Source organism: Chrysemys picta, chromosome 2 (genome assembly GCF_011386835.1).
Source record: "Chrysemys picta bellii isolate R12L10 chromosome 2, ASM1138683v2, whole genome shotgun sequence".
Classification (NCBI taxonomy): domain Eukaryota; kingdom Metazoa; phylum Chordata; order Testudines; family Emydidae; genus Chrysemys; species Chrysemys picta.
The window spans coordinates 74,773,243-74,792,745 of record NC_088792.1 but is presented as its reverse complement, the minus strand read 5'-3'; the positions used below and the strand labels follow the sequence as shown (position 1 = coordinate 74,792,745).

The 19,503-nt window shown below is 43.3% G+C and overlaps 1 long non-coding RNA gene across 1 annotated transcript in view; it reads left to right on the top strand.

Moving 5' to 3' along the window:
* Positions 1 to 285: 285 nt before the first annotated feature.
* Positions 286 to 19,503, top strand: part of LOC135981353 (uncharacterized) — a 36,274-nt gene continuing 17,056 nt past the window's right edge. Inside the window, exon 1 of the long non-coding RNA XR_010598339.1 lies at positions 286 to 445. This is a non-coding gene — a long non-coding RNA (uncharacterized LOC135981353). The remainder of the gene's footprint in view (positions 446 to 19,503) is intronic.

The following is a 19,503-nucleotide window of genomic DNA, read 5'->3' as shown; positions in this document are numbered from 1 at the left end:
GGATAAGAGAAAGGATTTGGTTCTTAGATTCCTGTAGAGTCCACATACTATAATTTTGCTCAACATACATACAGCCTCACACATGCATATAGAAGGTATATCTCAGCTGCATGCACACATATGTACCTCTGCCACCTCCAATCTTACCTCCTGTGATGGGGTGGATTCCCCACACTAGCCCTGCAAGACCTGAATTAGGCCAGGTGGACCCAATCGGCTAATTAGGCTGCAAGCAGGGGAGGTTTAGGCTGGAGGCAGCTAATTAAGGACAGGCTCATCTGTGCAGGAACAGGTTGGCTGCAGAGGGGAAGCTGCTACTGGGAAAGCCTGCAGGGAAGTAGGCTGCTGTCACTCCCTGAGTGGAGTGAGTTGGACAATGGAAAACCCAGAGATGCGGGGGAGAGTCAAATATGTAGGAAGAAGCCCAGGGAAACAGCAGTAAGAGGTAGGACTGCACAGGAATTGTGGCCATGGGTGGCAGGTATCACAGGCCAGGGGAGGGTGAGCCCCCCTGAACAGCCAGGTGTAGTACTGCCCATGTTCCACCCCCAGGCCTGTCCTGCTTTCTGCTCTTCCCCTGGCCTGGGCTGAGGCTAGGGCAGCCATCCCCCAGGGCTCTGGGATGGGGGGTGATTGGGGCCAGTGCTTGCACTGCCTGCCTGGGGCAGAGGGTGGCTGGGGCTGGTGTTTAGGGTGACCAGACAGCAAGTGTGAAAAATCAGGACAAGGGCTGGGGGGTAATAGGAGCCTATATAAGAAAAAGACCCCAAAATTGGGACATCTGGTCACCCTACTGGTGTTTGTTGCCCATCTGGGGCTGGGCTCCGGTGGGGGAAACCTTAGGTAGAAGGGGCAGGGCTGGGAGCTAGCCTCCCTGAATGGGTGGTTCATATGCCTGTTGCTGCTTGTTGTAGGGTCCCTGGGCTGGAACCCAATGTAGAGGGTGGGCCTGGGTTCTCCTAGCAGCAACTGAGGGCTGGTAAGAGCATTGGAGGTGCCAGACAGCTAGTAGCTCTGGAAAGACTGTGGACCACAGAGGCTGATTTATGGACACCAATGTGGGCTGCACTAGAAAAATTCATGTTGCCAGGGTTTTCTAATGATTGGGGAGTCTACATTTATGGACAGTCTGGGAAACTTTTGCCACCAAAAGACATGTTATAAAGGGAGTTACTGTCCCCATTGTTCTGGGTGACCCCACATACCCCCCTTTTGCCTTGGCTTATGAGCCCATCTCAGAAGGCCTGGCAAAGAAAGGTTCAGCTGCACTCATATCAGGTATAGAATGGTGGTTGAATGTGCGTTTGGCAGATTTAAATCCTGCTAGGGCTGTCTGCAGACCTGTCTGGGTGTGACTTCCAGTGCTTTTCATAATCTTTGTGAAGCCAAAGGTTTGTCCCTGAATGTAGCTATCACCAGGGCCGGCTCTAACTTTTTTGCCGCCCCAAGCAGCAAAAAAAAGCGCAGCCCCCCGTAACACCCTCCCACCGAGTGCCGCACCGCCGAACAACCGCCGGCCCCCGCCGAGCGCCGCTGAACAACCGCCGCCCCCCACCACACTGCTGACCTCCCCCCCCCAAGCAGAGCAACTCCGAACACCCCCTGCCGAGCGCCGCACCGCCGAACAGCCCCTGCCGCACTGCCAAACCCCCCTGCACCGTGCTGCTGAACCCCCCCCCCACATGGAGCACTGCCGAACAGCCCCCGCCCCCACCACGCTGCCAAACACCCCCTGCCAAGCACCGCGCTGCTGAACACCCTCGCCCCCCACGGAGCGCCACACCGCCGAAACCCCCGCCGAGCGCCGCGCCGCTGAACACCTCCGCCCCCCGTGCAGCGCTGCACTGCTGAAGCCCCCCCCCCCCACGCGCGGAGCACCGCCAAACACCCCCCACTGAGCACCACGCTGCCCCCCCCCCCAAGATTGGCTGCCCCTTACCAGGAGCCGTCCCAAGCATGTGCTTGGTTGCCTGGTGCCTGGAGCCGGCCCTGGCTATCACAGTCATGGATTGCTAGTACACGCAACCGGAAATCTCGAGCAGTATGCACGCAGGCAATAGAAATCAGGGATGGTCTATGTTCCCACATTCTAGACTTGTATGGCCCAATGGAAGAGGGATAATAGTGCATTTATAAATGTACAGTGTTTACAGTAAAGGAGGTACTGCCACACTATGCAATGAAATGGGGGGATTGATTGTTATGGATTGTACCTGTGAATGACATGACTGCTTATGCAAGGGGGAGCATGGGGCATGTGGTAAGAACTGTGGATTTGCAGTATGGCTTGATGTAGATAAATGTAGTGTGAAATAGTTTTTTGCGTACAACTTACCAATTGTCCTTTATCAGGTGTTTGCTTTATTATTTGAAGTACATGTTAGATGATGTGATACAGTAATAAGTCTCTATTTTTAAACTTGAATTAGAAAAAAGAAATTTAAACCGTTGCCAGGCAGGCCAGCTGTCATTAGCAAACGAAGACACCAGTAATAAAACGAACTCTATAAACCAAACGTTGAACAGTGAAACCAGTGGCCACAAGTGACTCCCTCCTCCCCCGACTGTTGCATGGCTCCTGACATGCTGTTCGCCTGTCCTTTTGTTCCACATTTAGCACACACGTGGAGCTGCTGCAGAAGGTGGAGGCATTCACAGGGGTGGGCATCTGCACAGGGGCAGAGGTATGCAGAAGGGAGGGGATCAGCCTAGGGGTGGAGAACTGCATGTTGTAGGTTTGCCTTGTCCAGCTGCTAAGTCAAGTCCTGATTACCTGGACCACCCAAACATGTAATGGTCCAAAGTGTGTCTGGTCTGCAGCACATAGTACCATGCAGAGGAGTCAGGACATGGTTTGGGTGCAGTAGGGGGCTGTACTCTGGTGGTCATAAGCATAAACAGCCTCTTGAATAGACCTTTCTGCTGGGCTCTTTCTTCTTCCGTCAACCAACGTTCCTGCTCTAGAAACTGCTACAAGCCTCTCCTGGCATTTCAATACGCTATCCTCTCACTCTGTAGCCTGTCTATGCCTTTCCACTTGCTGTGACTCCTCCTCCCTCTGTAATGCATCTGCTTGTTAGTTCTATCCAGAATGTCCACCATACATTCATAATGGAAATGCTTCTGCTTGAACCAGTCCATGACAGTTCTGCATCTCAGGGACATGCTGCAGAGAGTCCATGCTGCTGAGGTGGAAAGATCAGCAGAGGCCAAAGGTCTATTGGAGGTTGAAGGGCCTAAAAGCAGACCTCAAATAGTGCATTATTGTTTCAGTGCTTCACAACAGGTTCAGTGCATCCCCAGGTAAAAGTGCCTTGTAGAATCTCAAGGCTGTAAAAATGAGCTTCAATGTATTTTGAGAGTAATGCCTCAGCTCCCAGAAAATCTGTGGCCACAACTCAGTGAATCACAGTGAAAAAACTGCACGGACAATGTTAAACTGCCATTTTTAAAGAAAAAAACAATTGTAAATTGTAAAACAGCTTGGCCCTTGGTGGGGGTGTGAGGAGGGGAAAGGAGCCGTGGCTTACAACTACAAATCTTCTCTCTACTTTCAGGCATTCCACATTCTCAAGCACATAACAATACTAGAGGTTTCAGAATGGCAAAGGGAGATTTTTATTCCAAGCTGCCAATGCTAAGCCAACCGTATATGTCTCAGAGGTTTTTAAACTTATGATGACAGAACAGCACATCTACAAGTGGAGTGGACTGGTGACCTACAGAGGAAAGGATGGGAAATATGCCTTTCCCTGGAATTTGACTACCTATCTGAAGTTCCTACTATAGGAAAAATCTGTGGCGATTGGGATTGGTAAAAATGTGAGTTTCTAGTAAAAATTTTGAATTCCACGTCATGAAATGTTCTGATTTGGAAGACTTTTCATTTCCAAATTTATTTCAGTTTTATTTAGAAAAGGTTAACAAAAAATTCTTTCAATTTTTGCTGAAAAATTCAAAGCAAATTCATTTCTTGCTGACTCAAAACAATTTTTTTTTTAATTTGTCAGTTCAGTCAACAAACCAAAAAATCAGGTATTCACACAGCTCTATTCATTACACCATTATAGACTACCTATACCACTGCACTTTCCCCTGTAAACTAATTGATTATTCTTAGCTATGCATGCTTGTATATTGAAAGCATTCTGAACTATGCTGGGTCATGACATTATCTTATGGGGAGCAGAAAGAAGCATGTAATTCTGTGTTCATGACACAGTATGAAATATAATCAAAATGTCAAGTATAATGTAAATCCAGCTTTTAACTTTCTTTAAATGTATCACAAAGCCCATCTCATGCAGTTCCATCAGTCAGATGACACCTCACTGTTCACCATCCATAGCTCATCTGTACTGAATTTAGATTCCTAACATTAAGGCATTGCTTCCTAAAGTGCTACATTCAAGTTACTCTGGTGTGATGAAGTGGGAATTTTCTTAATATAGTGTGTGAATGCTGTGTGCCTCAGTTTCCCCATGTGCTGCATGTTTGTTTAGGTGGCAGGAAAGGTAATTTTAATTTTGCAGATGACCTGCTATGACTGTCACCTGGCTGCTGGGGGTCCAGATGATGGCCAGATGTTTTGTAACCTAGCAACTGATGATCCAGGGGCCCACCCTCTGCAAGAGGCCAGCTAGCTGGTACCAGATGGAGAACAAAGAGCTGAGGTGGAGACCAGGTGACTGGTTTTGCCTGGGATTCACAACAAAGGATGGAGGAGGGGCAAATGGGTATGACCTAGGTTGGGCTGCTGAAAACGTGTGTCAGTCTCCTTTGTAGGTCTGGCATGGTGAGCCAGGGCTTTGGGACTGACCAAGATGAACCTGGCTATAACTTTCTGCTTTCTGTGCTAACAAAGAACTTTTCCATGCTGTGTTCTAGACAACTAATAAACCCTTCTGTTTCACTCTGCTGGCTGAGAGTCACTGCAGAAGTTGGGGGTGCATGACCCCCTTGGGGCTGTATGTGTGTAAGGCTTCCCCGGGTGTCCTCTTCAGGTGGACTCACTGCAGGGAGCTCACGGCATGGAACAGAGGTGCCGAAGGCTCCGAGGTTGGTCCCAGGAGATGGTGAAGCCAAGAAGGTTTATCTTAGTGAGTGTGCACTATGAGGGGTTGTCACACTGAAGAGGGTCCTGCCTGGGGTTGATTCAGAGCTATTTGTGAGCACCAAGCCTGTGCACCCATGACAGCGATAGCCTCTACCAAATGCTGTGGAAAAAGGGGGAAATTTACATAATGCACATGTACAAAATTGTACAAGAATATACCATGGAAGGAGGGAGAATTTTTCCTGATCTCAGGTGGCCGTGTATAATAGGAAGAATGTTAGATCATAAAATCATAAAAACAACTGCTAAGAGATAGCTGGGTAGTTAATATAAGAAGATCAAAATAGATGAATGAGAAAAGAACACAGGACGTTCTTACTCTTGCTTTCAGACAAAAGCAGACTCAGCCTACCATGTAATACCATATTGGAAAGACACTAAGTAGGCTAACAGCCTGCTCCATCTTTTATTAGTTGATCAAATAAGGCATTGCCTGATAGCAGAGGGAATCTTAATTACATCCGTTCATTGGATCAGTGAAATGCAGGAACATATCAGACTTGTGCTCACAGTTTATTCAGTTACCATCACATTATCACTAACCAGAGAGGGAAGGCGTCAGGCACGCACAGGTATCAAATACATTCACAAGCTGAAGGTGCAGTGACAAATCCCGAGAGTTACAGAGCCCTGTTGTGAATTCAATAGGAGCTGTATGTGCTGAGCTGTTGTTTATTCTCCCTGTATATAGTGTCTCCTAGATCTCGTCCCCAGTTTTTTTCCCCTCCCTTCCAAAAGGTTCTGCACTGTGGTCACTAACCTTTCTCCAGTGGCCTGTTTTGTTACAAATTGGAATCAATGAAAATAATCAGCCTTAGAGAGGTGCAAGAGGCTCTATCTGCTATATGACACTTCAGGTGTTATCACAAGACCACGGGGCTACAGTTAGCTCTGTGGAGGGTAGACAGACATGTATCAGGGATGGTCTAGGTTTACTGGGTCTTGCCTCAGTGTGGGTGCTAGACTAGCTGACCTCTTGAGGTCCCTTCCAGCCCTACACTTTTGATTCTAACAAATAACTAAGCATTTACTTTTCCTAGGAAGTGCAGTTAGTGTGGTCTAGTAAACAGGGGAGCTGGGTTCTCTTCCTGACTTTGCTACGGGTCTGCGGAGTGATTTTTGGATAAGTCCCTTCAGCTCTCCATGCCTCAGTTTCACCATTTGTAAAACTGTGATAATGATACGGACCTTAGTAAAGTGCTTTGAGATCTACTGATGAACAGACCTATATTATATTAAAGTAATTTAGCAATAGAGTTGATCGATCAGGTTGTTACTGAGTGGTGGGCTCCATATCCTAGTTAGAACAATAAGTAGGTAGCACTTGCAGGTAGGTCAGTGCAGAAATGTCTCAGGTGAAAGAGGTTGGCTAATCTCTTAAAGGGAAAATATCAATATGGGAAGATCTGGCTCTGCCTGCAAGGGAAGTTAGCTAACAGGTTGCTTTCCACACACATCTGTTTAGATGTACAATATCTCGAGGGAGATTTTTTTTCCCCTATTGACAATGAGTCTGCAAGAATTATGAGAATAGAATTTACTGTAAATCCTTTTCAAAATCGGTTTAATTGTTAATGATCATGGGGAACCAATTAATATCCCTGGTAGTTTGCTCCTTTTAAACAGCTGAATAAGGAGCTGATGAATCCACCTGGGAACTACTTCTCCAACCATAGGAATCAGATTAATAATTGTATCTAAGGAATGGTCTCACTAACCTGAATAAGTAGATCTATGAAGGGATTATTTTAAATGGAATGGAAAAATCTCTAACCATTCTTTAGAAACCTGGCTAAAGAAGTAGGGTGACCAGATGTCCTGATTTTATAGGGACAGTCCCAATTTTTGGGGCCTTTTCTTAAATAGGCACCTATTGACCCCCCCCCCCCCCCATTCCCTGTCCTGATTTTTTACACTTGCTATCTGGTCACCTTATAAAGAAGCAACCTGATTCTTCTCACAAGTTGGCCAACTGGCCATCTATTTCTCTAGGTGAAGGGAGTCTGGATTATATAGATGGATTTCTTTTCAATAGAATAGCTCCATTTATCTCCTGTGGCCAAAATCAGGCCCACTTCCACTTAGGATCCTAAACAGGGATTTAGGAGCCTTGTTATAGGGTAGCCAGTTCTGAAACTTGTGGCCTAACCTGCCAGTTCCATTAATTCTGATTAATTCAGTGAAGGGAAAGTTATAGAATAAATTTGCCCAGCAAAAGTCAATGGCACATCATTATCCCATTAATAAATAAACCCAACTTTGGTTGTATCATAGGCTTTTGAAGACATTAAAAGACCGGGAATGGAAAAGTTCATTAGAGGTGATCCCTTTGAAGTCAACAGCAGAACTCTGATTAAGGTCAATGAGGCCAAGATTTCATTAGAGATTTACAAAAAGAAAAAGAAGCTGCTATTAGCTACTTTTTCAAAACTGGCTAAGCCTAGTATTGACTGAAAAGTCACTGCAACTTGGTGGCCCATGTGAAATAAATGTTAGATCACACCAGTTTCCACTTGCCACGTATCCTTCTCTGGCAGTCTCATGGTCTGTGTATACATTTAATAATGTGTCATGATACTGGTATGTTAAAGCCAGTCTATTAATAGACCATTAATACATTTGCCTTTTTATGGCAATTATGTCTCTATATGTGAGAAGACGGTAAAGCAAATCACACACACAGCAAATTGATCAAATCAAGGTCCATCCCTACTGATTTAAGCACTGTAATAGAAAATGACTAAATTGCTGGGTCCTTAGAACTGAAAGAAAAAATAAGGTTTAAGCTATAACAGGCATAAATACAGTGTGCTTTCAAAGGGGGAGAAAAATGTCATCTGGCATTGGCAGACTCTCGTTTTTCCACATTGAATGTAAAGAAAAGCATAGAGTCATACACAGTTTGACAATTATAAGGCACAAGAAGGACCAAAGACTCCAAGACCACTTTTTAAATGATGATAGCTTAAGAGTTCAAAACAGGATGGAGAGAGACAAAGCGCCAAGTCATACAGGGCCATATTTTAAAGAAATATCCTGCATGCCCTCTCACAGCGTCAGTAAGCTTAATTAAGTCAGGTTTTAAATTCTTCCAGCCAAAAAACCCCCAAAAAACTGAATTGGCATTACAGTGATTTAGAATTAGCTTGTACCCAGTCAGGGACATGGCCCTTGTTGTTAATCTGGGCACCAATGTGGTCTTTAGATTGTTTCAGTGCCCACTGGACAAAGCTCTGTGTCACAATTAGAGGAGAACTCTATTCTATTCAGCCTATCCCTCATTTCTTATATAATACTGTGACAGGGTGCACAAAGCCCAGATTGGTCAGGTGAGGGTTAATGAAGTGCTCTGGGCTTAAGCAATCCTGCCCCACAACACTTGGAAGGCATGTCAGACCTGGAAGGAGGACATACAAAAGGAGCAGCTCAGCTGGTGGCAGACCTGGAAGGAGAGTAGACCTTTGATCCTTAGCTCCCGGCAAAAGCCTGTCTGAAGGCAGGAGCTGCTCAGGTGACTGCTGCCTGTCAGAGCCCACTTTGAGGGAGATCGAGGCCTGAGACCTAACCATTTCTTTGGGACTATTATTAGAGCCTTGCCTATGGGCACTGAATCAAGCTTCAGCCTCCCAGAGACAGTGCAGGGAGAGAGCCCCATCACCATGCTGTGTTAGTTCGTTTGTGTTTGTTTTTCCTTTTTATCTTTGCTAGTCCATGGCCTCCCCTAGCCTCAGTGTCAGGGCTGAATCTCCCGCAACCAGACCCATGCTATTGACCACCTAGAGATCAAAGACTAAAGACTGGGTGAGTTCAGAGCCCTAGCATGCCTCTAGGGGGTTCCCTTGGGGTGCCCTCCCAGACCAGGCCTGTGACAGGCACCCATCAAATCCCATCAACATTTTGTAAGTGAATTCTTATCACCAACTGCCATAGTATTGACATGTATACTTTGAGTTATCCTTTAAGGTATCCCCTCCTGCCCCACTTTGAAGACATCTGGGTGAAAATTTGTTCATAAAATTAAGTTTGGGGAGGATAAAACTTGTACCCAAGAAGACAATGGAAGAAATCCTGTCTCAATTGAAGTCCATGGCAAAACACCCATTGATGGCAATGAGGCCAAGATTTCACCCATTATAATTGTTCAGAAGTACTCCTGAAGGGAATGATGCAAATCACAGTCTGCCTTTCCCTGGGTGTTAGGACAAAATCACACAAGTCTCTCTTACACTAGATGGGGTAAGGCTGCTTCTGGCTCATTAGGTCAAACAGGAAGATAGGAGAACTTTGAGATGAACAGAATGAACCTCAGTTTAACATCTTTCCACAGTGCAAAAACACAATGCAACACTGGCCTCATCTACAGTATGCTAAATATTTCAGGATGCATTGTAATTGCAGCAGTCTGTGGCTCCACTGAAACAGAAAAGAGTGAGGTTATGGGGAATTTTTGTTTCATCCTCCTTGTTTCAATACAGTCAAAAGAAGAACTGAGCTCACATTCAGTTCATGCCAGCTGACTCCTCCAGTTGCTAGTAGAGAATGTTGAACTCACCATTTCCTAAAAAGAATTTCTCCCCTCAGATTTAAAACATCCCATTCTACCTAATCATAGCTCCTGTCATATCAAGTGTCATGTCTCTGCAACTATTTTTCTACCTACACTATGCTGAAAAGTACTAACTGATCACTGAAGGCAAGAAGCTAGGACTTTGGAAAAGATCTTAAAACTATCAAGGGGGAGGATTATGGGTTGATACAACAGATGTCCCTTAGGATCTTTCTCTCCTTTTTCTCCAGCTAGTTATTGGATAATACGCAGTGGAACTGGAGATCTCAAAGGATTGGTGATTTCACCTTTATTTCATTGGTATCATTCCAATATGGGTTGATGATCACCAAAAATTGTGTACGGGGGGGAGGGGTGTTTGCATATAAAAGGAATAAGGAATAGTATATGACCACATTGCACAGAATCTGGCAAATAATCTTCTATTCCCTAAAAACAACTGGACCAACACACGATATTCTGTGCATTCAATTCACCACCAGTTCAAAATGCATTAAGGAGTTGTCTTTCAAAAAGTGCCATTGCACCCAAGCTGTGAACTCCCCAGGGTTGCCCAGCCATGCATCCAAATATTTTTAGCAGCTCAGTGTCTCACTCCTCTCTCTTTTAAATGTGAGCTTTCTTTTCCAGCACCTCTCTTTTGCCTGGGTGAGTGCACTATAGCCTTCTAACATGACAGTGCCTTAAACTCTTTGTTGATCATTAGTAAACATTTCTGATTAGTCACCTAATGTAGCTGTTAAATTTTCAGTGTTACAACTAGCAGAACATATGTTCAGTGATTGCAGTTTTAGTGTAATTCCTTGGATACCTTTGCTGGCAACTTTGCATAGTTTAATTTGACAGAGTCCTCTTCAGATACCTTTTTTTGCTTTTATTTCTTCTTCCAAGTTAATTAACAATATTCCTTTTGTTCTATACAGAGCAGCCCATAGGCATGCCTGCACTCCAGTTCTGCTGAGGCCATAGAGAAAGAACTTCTGAATTTCTAATTATAGCAACTGATAGGGAGCTGAAGCCAGAACTGATTTATGGAGCAGCTAAGTTCATGAGCGAGCGCATCATGTACTCCACCGACTGTAAGCTAGGGAATTTCTAACCACTAGCCTATTGAGGGTAAAAACCTGCAGTACTTTTCCACATTTCTTTATCACTTCTACAAAACGCTAATCCGGTGGGTGGAAAGTTATTTTGTATAATACGCCTTTTCTTATTTTAGGAGAAGGAGAATCTTCTGAAAGCAATCTGTGGATAATCCTCATTAAGATACTATTAACAAGATGTATTATTAAAAATGTGCTTCTACTGTTGAAGCAATTGCCCTTGATTATAAATGGGTAAATTGGTTAATGAGAATAGTAGTTAATTGGAAGTATTACTGCCAAACAGGGAAATTATATGAAAGTTAAATATATCACATTGCTCTTTTAGATACTTAATTATCGTGGGGAGAGCGAGAGAATAATAAAATATAGGTATAATATTTTAAAAATACATTTCAGAGCCCTGTATAAATAAAACTGAACAGAAGTCAATGGTGCACATTTATTCTGGTGAAAGTGATCTGAAACTATTTCTTGTACGTCTGTAGGCAAGAAAACATTGAAATAATCAGAGATCACTTTTTCATTCTAAAATTTTCTATACACTAATGGGTCAATCTAATAAAATGCCACTAAGCATGCAGTGCAGAAGAACAGGCGCAAGGCCTGTGCGCCACTTATGTCTTACTTAAGCCCTGTGCACAGTTGTGCTGGCCTTGTGCATATAGGTCAATTTCATCCTAGAGGCCCCATTGTGACACCTATACTGATGCTAAGTGGTACTTTTTGCTAAGGGCTGGATTCCGCCAGTTACGCATGCGGAGCAGAATCTTCTTCCTCAAGTAGTTCCACTGGAATCAAAAGGGCTAAATGCAAGGAGTTATTTGTGGAGGAAAATACTACTCCCTGTGAGTGAGGGTGGCAGGATCTGGCCCCAAATGATTGGATAACTCCACGGTACTGAATTTAAGTGTCAAATGACATTTCCCTTTTAAGACCATGATTTCAAGGACATGGCACTTGATTGAAACACTTTCTTGCAACCCGAAGCTCCATGTGTAATAACAATGATTAACATTTTTGTAGTGTGCTTCATACAGAGGTTCCAAAGAGCACAGTCAATTGCTCAGTGATTACAGACTGTAGGGCTATGCTCTGCTCCCCTTACTCATGTTGGGGTAGTCCCACTCAGTGCTTAATTTGTAATGAATGTGGTGCCTGGACTCAAGCAATTTTTTTACTTCCATAACTGACACGGCAAGCCCAGAAGGGCCAGGGAAGATGATAGTACATGTTTGTACCAAAACAAGGTTCACACAGGGACCTGGAGGTTGGAAAATTATCACTAGATTATCTTTTTCCCTTTTTTCAAGTTACCCAACGCTTGAGTTTAAACTGTTTATCCGAAAGCTACAAAGAGTTTAGGAGCTTATGTGACATAATAAAAAATGTCCTGCCACAAGCACACTCTAGTGGAAAAAAATAATAAATAAGTATCAAATATCAGATCACAGATCTGTGAAAAGAGTAATTTGGATTATCCACAGTTAACTCCCATGAATTTCTTATTTGTTGGGACATCACTTCTTTTGTCTGGTATCTCCTCTCAGAGATTATTCTACTGATACGTGCTTCATTTTACATGCTCCCTTTAGAGATGCAGTCAGGCAATATTTGCTGTAACATTTTTCTCACCCTGATATGAAGTACTATTATTTTGCTTGTCTTGCTCACGGTAGAATGAAATTACTAAAGCTTTTCTCTCCTAACTTACCTGGTTCTGGCTCACCCGAAGTCTACAACATGCTTTTCTCTGCTGAGTTGGCACAGCATTAGGGATTCTAAATTTCCTTGTGAGCCTTCATAACCCAGTTCGCTTGTTCAGCTCAAACAACTCTGAACTCTTAGCCTCTATTCCTTAGTTGTTTCAAGCAACTTCTAGAATATTTTGAAGGGAGAAAAATAATTTATTGGGGGAGGGGAGGTCAGGAATGCTTTCCAGACCACTAGCATGCTGAAAAAAAGTTAGAGCAAACGTTAAAGCAAGAAACTGACTAGTCTCTCTAGGTATTTCTGTGGCCCCCCATCACTGTAGTATCTGAACGCTTCACAGACATTTGTGAATTTATTCTCACAACATCCATGTGAGGAGGGCAAGAATTCTCATCCCCATTTTACAGATGGGATACTGAGGCACAGAGAGATGAAGTAACTTGCCCAAGGTCACAAAGGAAATTTGCAGCCGAACTGTGAAGTCCTCCCGGTCCTGAGTCATAATACTCTTTACTCCTCTCTTCCTCCACTTTGTCTGGTTAGATGCTATCTTCTAGCTGACTGACCGAGAATGCAGTCTACGAGAGTGACTTTGGGCAGGTTTCTTATTCTGGTCAGACCCAAAGAGGAATGAAGGGTTGACATCTGACTTTACCTTTTCTTCTTTTATGCGATTCCATGGCCTTCATTTTTAAGCAGCCTATTTGGAGCTAACAGTTCCTCAAATTTTTTTCCTAAGTGTCTGTCTTTTGTGGGCTCCATGTCTACTTCCTGCATTTCAGTGTCTTTAGACTTTCATTATTGCAGAATTGCTAAAAGTACAGAGAGGCACCTAAAGATTTTTCTGCAGATGTTCTTCATTCGTTCCTCATCACATGCAGTGTTGCTCCTTTGACATCCAGGATATTTTCTTTCGCTGGTTTTCTAACCAGACTAGTCTCTCATGTCCAAGAGCCCTAACTGCTATTGCCAAATAAAAATGCAGAGCTTTTGATATCTACAGATCCGTCTTTTATTTAAAGGGGTTAAGTGAGTTAAATATTTCAGTAACACACTGCAGCAAATATTGAAAATGTAAGTTTAGTTTTTCTGAAATTTCAACACACTAATCACATTGCTTGACTGACTCAAATTGCTGCTTAAATCTGTCTCTGTTTAAATCTGTCTTATTGCTGAAACTTTTGCTTTTTGGTGACTTCAGACTGAAATGTTCAAATAGGAATAGTTAAAGTTGGGCACCTTAAACCATATGGGACTTGTGCATGCTCATCATCTTTGTAAATCAGGCTTCTTATTTCATTCTAGGTGCCTAATTTATGTGCCACTATTTGAAAATATTGGCCTGTATTATAGTCTCAGTCCTGTACGACAATACTTGTACAACCCTATGCTGTATTTACGGAGAATTCCAAGGCACAGCTGTTTGTCTGGCTCTTTTACCAGACTGAGCTATGAAATCCTGGGACCTAGAGCTGACTAGCCAGATCCCTCCCCTTCTTCCAGTTTTAAAGCTGGGGGAAGTGCAGTGATTTTGCTCCTCTTAGCTGGAGTATTAATAACATCATTTCAGTCATTAATGTAGCCAAGTGCCATGATGATAGGTGTCTTTATAAAAGCATCTATTCATATTGGACCCAAGCATGCCTCTGGGAACCATACAGTGATCTCAGCCTTCCTACACAGGCAGAAGCAGTCACTTCCAGGGCAGGGTCCATGTCTGGCTGAGGACACAATGCTGGTTCGTGGGATTTGAGGGGAGTGGGCCTGGAGGACTTATGGGTTCCTTTCTGAGGAGATGACATGCATCGTTCCCACACCATTCCTGTGGAGATTCCTTGGACTTAGGCAACACAGCTGGCAGTACACTTCCATTGGAGCCACTCGGCCAAAGAATTGGGTGGGGTGCCACCAGGCATGCTGCTCCATGCTGTATAACAGCATAACTCATCTCCTAGCTTTATGATTTCAAAATCTTTCCTATCCCAAAGAACCAGTGACACAAAACACTGTCCAATCCCAGCAGCAGGCCCATAAGAAACGTAATACATAATGGGTGTTACAATTGCAATGTTCTATCTTCAGCACCAACACCTCCCCTGGCAAAGAATTGTGTGATGTTGCCTCAAGAATTGGGTAATGTTTCTTTGCTCATTCCTCATGTTACAGCAAACACACGAAGAAAAATCCTGTCTAACCCATAAGCTATTACCCATGCTGCAGAAGTGGGTAGGAGGAATGTAGTGTGCTTATCATAACCTATTAACATGTTGCTTTCTGTTCCATTGCACAGTGATGATGGGATTGATGGTAGGAAACTGAGTGTCTGGTTATGGTTTGGCAGAGTACAGAATGGCTTACTCAAATGGTGGCAGTGGCACATCTCCTCTCTAGGTAAACTGTTCATTTGTCACATTTCATTCTCTTTGAAGGAGAAGTAGGTGTTGGGGGGGGGGAGAGTGTGAATTGAAAAGTGATCATGATGCGGCATCTGAATTGTTACATTATCAGTTCAGATTCATTGTGAGCTGGCCGTGACTCTGAGACTGACATCAGTTCGTAATGGCTTCCCTGAGTTGTGATCGCTGAAGCACATGTAGTCAGATAACTCTCTAGTGACAACACATAAACAGGTGCTAAAAGCACAGATTTCTATAGTAAAGGACAACTTTAACTTGTAAACAAAAATGTTCTAAATTTGTACCTGTACTGGATGGTATAACATGGCTTAGCTTGAGTCTTGGCCAATTCCATTCACAACAGTTCAACTCAGGAACATCCCCTATTATCAGCAATCTCCTCACATCGGCAGAGCTGCTATTTGATACAGAGGCCGCAGTTGGGGCCTTAAACATATAAATATAATCATATTTCATAGCTCTGACTGTATCGTATGGTCTAAAGGGTGTAGGTGCTGAAGTGGGGAAAAATTCTACTTAGCCCGTAATGATCAGTGTGCCATTGGTACTGTCAATATAGCATTTGGGTGATGTCCTGAGTAAATGAGAGATCTGGTTAAGAGTGAAATGTGGCTGGGATTACCACTTTGAAAGTTGACAGGTTCTTGTCCCAAGATCAGGCCCAGTATTATTCAAATTATTATATAGTTGGGAACCTGATGTGCACAGTTGCAACACTCACGCTGTATGAACTCTTCTATATTTACAAATAGTTTATTAATACATTTAGCACATTCACAAACACCCCAACTCAATAAGGTAGATAGAGATACTACAGAATATACATCTGCACATCCATATACTCACACCATCCCTTGTAGAACAACCTGAAATGTTAGCCATCATCAACCTCATCACCATCACCTTCCCCCTCATCACCAATAGCCATCTTTCTGGCACCTCCCAAGGACTACATCACCTTCTCCTACTGCCCTTAGGCTGGGATGCAACTTTTATAATATGATACGCTGACGCCATTATGTTTGATGCATATTCAGTAGGGCTTTTCCCTTTTCCTTATTTGTATATCCTCACCTTACTAATGTTGGAGTGTCTTTCTTCTATAGGTTAGTATATCGATGATCTCAACTTCTTCTCATACTGTCAATTAGTTGCCTTGGGCCTCTTGTGTTTAGGTATCTGGGAATGTAGCTCACGTGCCCGTTATATATCTCAATTTGTTACCATTACACTCTTGTGGTTGGGTCATGTTCCAGTGGTCAGAAATTCCCTTCAAATACTCCATTTTCTGCTCACCAATACTTGCGGGTTTCTGTTGGGCCATATGGGTTCAAAGTTCATAGGCTCAAGCCTTACGCTTACTTGCTGAAGCTGATGTCTTCCAGGACATAGGCCTGTAGGTTCCTTGCATTACGGCTGACTATAATTAATAAAGGAAAGCTAGCCCTACAATAGTACTGGGCTGTAATCATCATATTCTGCTCCTGCTCTACTTGACTAGGACCAAAGGGATTTTTCATTCAATCTTTTTTATATATATACAAAAAATGGCTCTTTTATTTGAATGGATAGTTCCATCCGACATGTCCATTTTCAACATAATAATTGTTTTTTGGAGGGGAGGGGTCTCTAAAACCCAGAAGCAGAACATATTTTGGTAGCCACAAATGGAAATTTTTTTTTTTAAATGAAAACCCAAAAGTCTTTTGAAGAACACTTTTTGTTTGTTTTCAATGAAACATTTCTGGAGCTGCTCGAGCTGTGAAGGGTGGCTAGCAGGAAAAGGCTTTGGCCCACAGGGCTCTGAGGGAAGCTGACAATGTAATTAGCTACAGATTTCCCCTCGCAGAACGACAAGACAAAAGCCCTGATCCTTCACCCACCTCTCCATCAACATCACTTGTCAGGCTCTATTCCTTCCAGTGCTCCAGCCCCAGACTCCCGATTGTCTCATCCTCCTTCTCCCACATCTGCACACCTTTATTATTCCTCCCACTTTTGCTCCCTCTGATGCTTGACTTCCCTCTCAGTTCTGCACTTATCACCACTATCTAGAAACCCATCACTCCCCATCTCAGTCTCTTTGCCTCCATATGCTTGTCTCCCCACCAGCTGCCATTCAACCTTGCTCTTCCCTCAGCCCGGCTCTTCCTAAGCAGTAGGTGTGGGAGGAGCCTGGCCTTTTAAAACGGGTTTCTCTGTCTCACATGGTATCAGTGTGGGAGGCAGTTCTGCTGAATGGGAGATATCTCCTCTCCTTGCACAGGGATATCAGGCCAGAGGCATATTTAGCCATAAGGGAAAAACTGCTTTGGAATACGCAGCAATAAATTGTGACACATGATGGAGCTCATTTGTATGATATCTAATCCAGCTAACTAAAAAGAAACAGGAAGATAGTAGAAATGTGTTCAAGCGTTTTTCTTTTTGCAAATGATAAGTCAAAACTGCAGAATTTTCATTTTTTGTTTGTCTTTTATTTAAATTCTTTCTCTCTATTTTGTTTTTTCATTTCTTTCTGGCAGGCCATGCATCAAAGCACAGTTAAGTCTCCCTTCCAGGAAAAAGTAGCTAGTGTTGGGCAGCAGAAATCATTTCCGCTCATACTCGCAGACACATATATGAGGCTGATGCATTTCAGACATTCCAAAAGTCTTCAGCTAAAAAGACTGATCCACCATTACCGGGGCTCAGTATCACATACTGTAAATGTTAGATTATACCAATGAAGCACTAGAGGCGGTATTTTTATACAGGTTTGCACAGTCTAACTCTTCCCACAGGTAACAGCAAGAAGGCTTTTTCTTTAACCTCCCAGCAAAAGCACTATTTTTAGCCATAGTCTTGGTCTGGTTTTGAAGAATGTCTGACACTGACTTTTGAAACGTTGTGTGTGGCAGAAACAGCACAAAGCTTTCCCTTCCCTGGAATAGTATAATTACCTTTGGGAACTTTTGTTTCTATTTCATCCTCTGTCTTACGCCTCCCTTGTTATTGAAAATCAGTACAGAATGGCATTGTGATGTGGGTTACTTCACCTAATGGGACTTCCCAGTCATTCAAACAATCAGAAACAGACCAAAGGTCAGACTCAGACTGTAAATGTATACAGTTCCACTGATGTCAATGGAATTGCACTCGTCTATGTCCAGTCTGAACTTAGGCCAGAGATTGATTTGGTTTTTCAGAATATACCTTTACGCTTTCAGAGGTATCCTCACAACACCCCTGTGAGGTAGAGCCATACTATCATCCCCATTTACAGATGGGCAACTGAGGCACAGAGACTTACCCAGAGGCACACAGGTAGTCTCTGGTAGAACAGGGATGATTAGAACCCAGGTGGAACATGGGTCTCCTAAGGCCCCAGCTAGCACCCAAACCACTGGGTCATGCCTGCCTTTCCCCCAAGGATAGGATTTAAGGGCATGTTAATTTTTATATGATTCCACAGGTTTATATACTTCAATTATCCTCACAAAATAATCCCAAAAGACATCCAATGGAAATCTGTAGGGACACTGGGTCAGGTCCTCAGTGGTGTAAATGGACATATCACCATTGACTTCCCCCACCAGAATTACAGCAGCTGAGAATCTCTCCCAAAGTCTTTAGGACATTTCCTGTTGCAATGTAGAATTGTATATACTGACAAACTCTGCACCTGGACAGGTTAATTGCAGATATTCTCCTGGCTTACAATGCACAGCGGGGCCTTGAGGCATAACACTTTCCCATGGCCCTGAACTTCTCTTAAAAGCACCTGGAACATTACATCAGAGTGATTCACTGGCAAAAAGCCTACAGCTTTCTACATTGCTGCACATTCCTTTTTGTCACTGAGCTGCCTGTGTGCCTATGAGAGCAATGTGTGTATACAGAACCTCTGCTCCATATAAAACATCAGATGCATTAAAGGAAGTAAAACAATTAATATAAAGGTTTTAGCTGCAGCATTATTTAATTTTTGTTACTTGATTTGTTTCCATTTTGACTTAACTTTTTTTGAGGTCCTGGCCAACCTGCTCTGTCTGTAAACATAGTAAAACAGGACAGGGCATCTGTTTTATGCAATCTGATTGTCCTGACCCTACATCATTTTCTCACTAACTAGATGCCCACTGAACAAAAGAAAGAATATGAAGAGCTATGAGGGGAGAAATATCATGTAATTAGGATAGGTTTTGTACAAAGTATGCCTTGTGAGGGATCATTCTAAAAGTCTCCATCTACTAGACATTAATATCTCATTGGACTATATGTGTTATCATTGTATGGGAAGTTATAAAATTTGGCTATGTGTGTGTTACTGAAACATGTTGTGAGGTTGAAAACACCCACAAGCAGCCTTTCCAGTACAACAGTAAAAAGGCCAAACAATGTTAATGGCTTATTGAGGAAATGCACACAAGCACAAGGATTACCCCAGAAACTGTGTACAGTAGAAACTTCTCAGAGATAGCACTGCACAATGGGAACTGTTTGACCCAGGTCACAGCAAAAGAGCTTTCCAGCAAGTGGGAAGAAGATATAAAAGGAGGACAATGGCACATGGGGGGACCTCACTCTCCCTGCAACAACACACCT